The sequence below is a fragment of the Arachis ipaensis genome, chromosome B7 (assembly GCF_059453495.1).
Source record: "Arachis ipaensis isolate K30076 ecotype BB chromosome B7, ASM5945349v1, whole genome shotgun sequence".
Lineage (NCBI taxonomy): Eukaryota > Viridiplantae > Streptophyta > Magnoliopsida > Fabales > Fabaceae > Arachis > Arachis ipaensis.
The window spans coordinates 70,246,345-70,252,596 of record NC_142442.1 but is presented as its reverse complement, the minus strand read 5'-3'; the positions used below and the strand labels follow the sequence as shown (position 1 = coordinate 70,252,596).

The window sequence follows — 6,252 nt, the reverse complement described above, 5'->3', positions numbered from 1 at the left end:
TCTGCACTAGTTTTGTCTCTTTGATTTTTCCATTGCTTTTGGAGCTGCAACCAATACAAACTACAACAGAATCTTTAAGCAATCTTAATCTTAAATCTTGGATCAGGGACAACTTTGTTCTTCACTAAGATTGCCAAAACACTGTCATCACAAGAAAGAAAATGAAAAATAAATGAAACTCACTTGAGCCAATTCAATTCAAGTCTCAAATCATTTTCAAAACTCAAAAGTTTCACAAGGAAGCAGGTTTCAACAAAAAAATTCTGTTTCTTTTTATCTGTAACTCCAACAGAATCCAATATGATAACAACAATAACAGATAACAAAGAACAAAGAGAGTATCAAAGAAACAAAAAGCGTGTGCATGGACGCATTGCAGCTAAAATAATAAGGCTGCATTTGTTAACTTAGAATTGGAAAAATGTTACTAAAAGCTAAAAATTTGTATCTATTTGTTTATTCAAAAAATACCTATCTCATTCTAAGAAATGTGCAGCTATATTACAATTTCCAGAAATATAATGGCAAGTAAAAGTACTAAAAGAGTTAACTACTATTTTTGTTAATGTCTCTAATGTTAAAATTAGCATAAAACTAAAGATAGTACAATAAAAACAGAGACAAAAATATAACTTTTCTTGTCTATGACTCTTATCTCTATTTTTTTTTTTGGTCTTAACATAATTCAATGTAATAAAGAAAACAGAAAGAAAGAGGAATTACGTTCCGAGAACAAGAGCATGCCTCCACATGGTGGGGAAGTTGGGCCAGTGGTGGGAGGAGGGTTGGTTAAGGTGAGCTGAATGCCATTGAATTGAACCTCACTGGACCTTGCTGCAACCCATTTTGAATCAAGAATCATCTTCCCTTGTGCCTCTTTCATCACATTATCCACCACGTCTCTTACTCTAATGCGTGCAAGTGTGAGTCAGTCAGAGATAAAATCATGTGATGAAATTTATGTTGTCAGTAACACGAAGAGAAGAACATACACAAACTATATCACAGTAAAACACAAAAAGTCAACTAACAATCACACTAACTAATAACTATGAACAATTCTTTTTCAATTATACTAAGATTAAAAGCCTACCTCAGATTTATTTTATTTTATTTTGGTTAATGGAAGTTATCAGAAATACATTCAACACAGCACATAAAAAATTTAAATAAGGTCACTACTGCGATGCCTATTGATGGTACCCTTAGTTTCTTTTTTCATCATAAAAAAAAATGGTATTTTAAAAATTAAAACAAACCCAAATTTGTGTGTGTTTCTCCATGCATTTTGCATACAAATGCTTGTCTTCAATTTTGAGTGGCCTATTACATATTTTGCCTTCCCAGGTCAGAGTTGAAAGAAACTTTCAAATTAAACACAAATGGGTGTCATACAAAGTATAACATGGAGATACTAATGGTTTGCTTATTGTACCAAAACCGTTACAATATATAGACAATCAGATCTAAACCAGATGGTAATATATAACAGGAACGATAATGCACATAGATAAAGAGAATGCTGAACTAACAGTAAACTGCATATCATGATCATCAGAATCCTTCTTTCTATTTCGGATATATGCATCTCTTCTACCATCGCAAATTTGAAATAAACCATTTAGAAGAAGCATCAACAATCACAATAAATGAAAACCTAAGAGTTGCAATTAACAAGCCACACCAAACTAACCTGAACGGAGTTGGCAATAAATGCTAGGCGATAAGAGAGGTCTCTGACTCCAAGGGCTCTAAGGCCCCTAACACCTTCATTTCCAACTGCAGGACCCTTGCGTTGAGAACCTTCCCGGAGGCATTTTGATCTCTCTCCAGGGGATGCCAATGCCAAAAGGTCAGGAATAACAATTATAGTTCCTGTGAGTTTTTACCACAATTTGGCTAGTCAAAGCAAGTGTTGGAAAATATAAGGCTCACGTGTCACCAGCCCTGGCCTGTTCCACAATCTCGGGACGAAGAATAACATCCAACAACCTAGGCAACGATCCAGCAGGTATCTCTTTGGAAGTCTCTTGCATCCTGACCCGTTGCCAGTCACCAAATTTGCTCTCATGGCACATCAATAGCCATCTTGCTCGTTTGTTATATTTTAAGAATAATATAATCACATTTTAAGAACTACAATAAAACATCAATTAATATATAACAACTTGAATTTTTAAAAATTCAATAATAAGTTATTCAAAATGTATTATTTTATTTAAAAATAAAATTATTTGTTTTTTTTAAAGTAATTAAATTAAATTTTATGATATTTTAAATTTAAAATTTATTAAAATTTTTAAATAATTTTTATTATAATGAAATATTTTAAAAAAATAAAAGAATTATTATTATTATTATTATTATTATTATTATTATTATTATTATTATTATTAAAAAAGTTCAAAGAAAAAAAAAAGAGTGGCCGAAGCCTTTTAAGGTAATGAAGAAAGAAAAATTGAAACTTGGCTCATATGAATAATATATATGTATATAACGTGGATTCATTTACTTGGCTCAAACCAATATATATGAAAGTAAAAGAAAGAAATTGAAATGGGAATGGTATGCATGTAACGTAAGTATATATATATAACCTTGACATGTGATACTTAGTAACATATATACCTTCTTTCTTTCGTTAATTACTCTCACCATCATTCTTCTTATATATATATATAATAATAATAATAATAATAATAATAATAATAATAATAATAAAAAATCTAATCCGCTAAAAGTTTTCGTATTCTCCTTCTCTACGTGTTGGTGTTGCTTTTGTCCGTAGAAGTTGACGGTGACGTAGCTCCCCTTCCCCTTGAGTTTGGCCAATTGAAGTTCTAGGAGGCATAGGCGATTTCTGACGTTTTCTTCTTCAGCAGCTAGGTCAAAAAGCTTCTCCAAAATCTTCATTGACTTTGATTTCGTACGGAGGTAAGGGATTTATTTCAAAATTAACGGTTTCAATTTACGAATGCCATTGAAGTTTAGTGAATAACTGCAAATAATTCATAAATGTCTCGTTTGATTAACTGATGAAAATTGATGAGATTGAGATTGTTGGTGATTGCGAATATAATTGAATGTGATGAAATTGGTTGAATTGTGGCTGTGAATGGTGATTAATCTGGGGTTATTTATTAATTTGCATATGCTGAGTTGATTATTGAAAACTCTGTTGTATGAGTAATTTATGAATTGAGTTTGGGTTATGGCTGTGATTATGCTGGTTTCGTTGTTGTGAGTGATTAACTGGTGAGATTGATTTCGGTTTGATTTGTTGGTATTGAATTGAGATTTGAAAAGTGATTTCATTTTTAAAATCTGATTTATAAGCTTATTTTGAGAAATTATTGAAATTTGATTTATTAATAATTATTGGTTTAACTCAATAACATAAGATTTGAAAGGTCTGAATTTTATTAAAATGGAAAGTGGCTTAACTTCAAAGAAAACGTTTTAATTACTGAAAACTATTTGATTTCGATTTATTATAAAAAAGTCTTATTTTCAGCTTGATTTATTAAGAAAGTATAAGGTTTTACATTCAGTTTTTTTAAGAATAGATTTTGTTTCAAGTTATTTCTGAGTTCGGTTGATAAGAAAGAAAAGAAGAAGAACAAAAAGTAAAGGAAAGAGAGATAATTAAAGGGGTCTCTACCACAGTAGAGTAGAGAGCAAAGATTGAAAAGAAATTGAATGCTGTTTGGGCCTTAGTGCCAAGTGTCTAGTGGGGACGGCGATACGTGACGCTCACTTGACACTATAAGGATGGCTCAGTGAGGACGGCGATACGTAATGCTCACTCGAGACTGAAAGGAAGGTTACGGCTCAGTGAGGACGGCGATACGTAACGCTCACTGGAGACCAAAAGGTAGTTTTTCCCATGAGGACGGCGATACGTAACGCTCATGGAAGGGACGATGGCTGAGATAAGGACGGCTGTACGAATGCTTATCTCATGACTAGTGTCGAAAATCGGGTAACAAACTGACACATGAGCTCATGGCCTGTTTAGGATAGACATGCATCATGATGTTTGCGCATATGCATTTGTTGTGTTTGATTGTATTACTTCTTTGTGATTGTGTTGTTTGTCTTATTGCGACTTGTTTGTGTGTTGAATTGAAACCTTTACTTGTGCTATTTATTTGTGGATGTATTGAGGTAATTAATAACTGTCGTTGTTACTAAGTATTAATTAGGTGGCTAAGAGATAGTTGGTATGACAAGTTTTGTGACTAAAATCTGTTTTGAGTTTAGAAATTAAAAAAAAAGTAATGAATTATCTAAAGTATAATTAAAAAGTATTTTCAAAGGTTTGATAAAAATAGTTTTATTAAGTAAAGTTAATTATTTGCATCTTAATCATTACTTTTACGACATTCCCATTCCCTACTGAGAACGCGTGGTTTGTTCTCACCCCAAAATCTTCCACCCTTTCAGTGACACAGGTTCGAAGACTCAGTTGGAAGCTGCGGGCGATTATTAGTCTTATTTGAGTTAAGTTTATGCATTGAGTCGCTTTCCTAGAATTCCCTCACCTTTCTTACTTAAGATTTTATTTTATACAGAGGGATAGGAGTTGTATTTGAGTTTCATTTGAATTCTTTTGTATGATATTTATTATTCTTTCTAACTATGTGACTAGTATTGCTTGGAGATCTTTGATATATAATTTTAATTAATAGAAACAAAATTTTTCGACTTTTTTCTAAAAATTGAAACACGAAATCGAAGTAAATGCTCAGTATTAAATAGTAAATACGGAAAACAGGTCAGTAATGCCTTACTTTTGGTATGATCATGATGTGCTAAAAGTTAGGATGTTACATGATAAATAGTTAAGTAAATAAAAATAAAGTACCTTAACTTATTGGACACCCTCACACAATTGCAAAGCTTGAAAATAAAATAGAAGCAACACAATTAACATCAAACCTAAAAAAAAAAGAATAAAATAAAATACCTACTTAAATTTTAAAAATATCAATTTTCAAAATGATCATTAATGTGGAACAGAAGGATTAGTTTCTATAACTCAATGAAAAAGGGGATGAATTCTATTCTAACCTGCATTATGCCAACAAGAAATCTTTGTCCTTCTTAAAAGCCCAGAAGATATAGCTAGTGAGTGAGAAAATCACAATAGAAGTCAAAATTAAAGCCTCAAGCACAATTTTTCTGCAATAATTTTTATTAAAACATGACATAAATTAGATAAACCATAACAGCAACAACCTACCGTGCTGCTGCAGAAAAAACAATTAATGGTTCTCGAAAGAATGGACTTTTATATATATATATATATATATATATATATATATATATTATATACTAGCAGAAGACTTATATAACGCATGGATTAAAAATTTCTATTTTCTGTTTCGAATTTTTTTATCAGTCTTCTTGGATTATTATTTTTTACGTTAATAAAAATATTTTTGTTGTTCAATTTTTAATTAAATATAACAGAGTTATTTATTCTATCACTACTCAAAATACATAAGTATTTTTTTCTAATCTTTCATAAGTTGTCATTTTTTAATATTATCAAAAATAGAGGACTAAATGTACAAAAAGATAAAAAAAATTTAAGGATTTGAAAAACATACTTATTGACCTTTGATTTTGTTTAAATGCTGATTGAATAAAGAGAAAGAGAAAAAAATCGATGTTTGGAATCTCTCATCAAACTTGTTAATTTTCAAGATGAAAGAAAGAAAAACAACGATAAGTGTAAAGCTTCTTTTGCCCAACTTCCAAATCTCTCAACCACTACCTATAGAGAACATTGGTTTTTGGTTTATCTTTTATTTTTTCTTTTTTGCTTTCTCTTCTATTCTTGATTGGAATATGTGCAACGCACAGACAGAAAATAAATGTTGTGCCAAAATTAACCATCATAAATTTCTCTCTTCTATCCAATTGTATGCTCTATTTAACCACTGTACCAATTTATAACCTTCCTTGGTACAACGAATAACATTTTGCTTTGATTATTACACTCTAATATCAAACTATCAATACATATGATGATCAAGAACTAATAAATTTGTTATTTATTCACCGAAACAGCAGCAACTACAGGATCAAGTTTTTAACAACTAAGGATTCAAATGTAATCTAGTAACGAAGGATTCAGATGTAATTTAGTGGATCCACGAAGTTACAAAAGAAATTACCAGAAGATCACTTCCAGCTTGTTCAATATAGATATATTAAGAAAGTACAAATCAATTCAACAACACA

General features: G+C 30.8%; 1 long non-coding RNA gene across 1 annotated transcript; it reads right to left on the bottom strand.

Moving 5' to 3' along the window:
* LOC148552938 (uncharacterized) lies at nt 1-2,061 on the bottom strand. The gene is made up of 3 exons (XR_015892052.1): nt 1,694-2,061; nt 724-908; nt 1-141 (listed from the first exon to the last, which is right to left on the bottom strand). It is a non-coding gene; the product is annotated as an uncharacterized LOC148552938 (long non-coding RNA).
* Nucleotides 2,062-6,252: the final 4,191 nt, after the last annotated feature.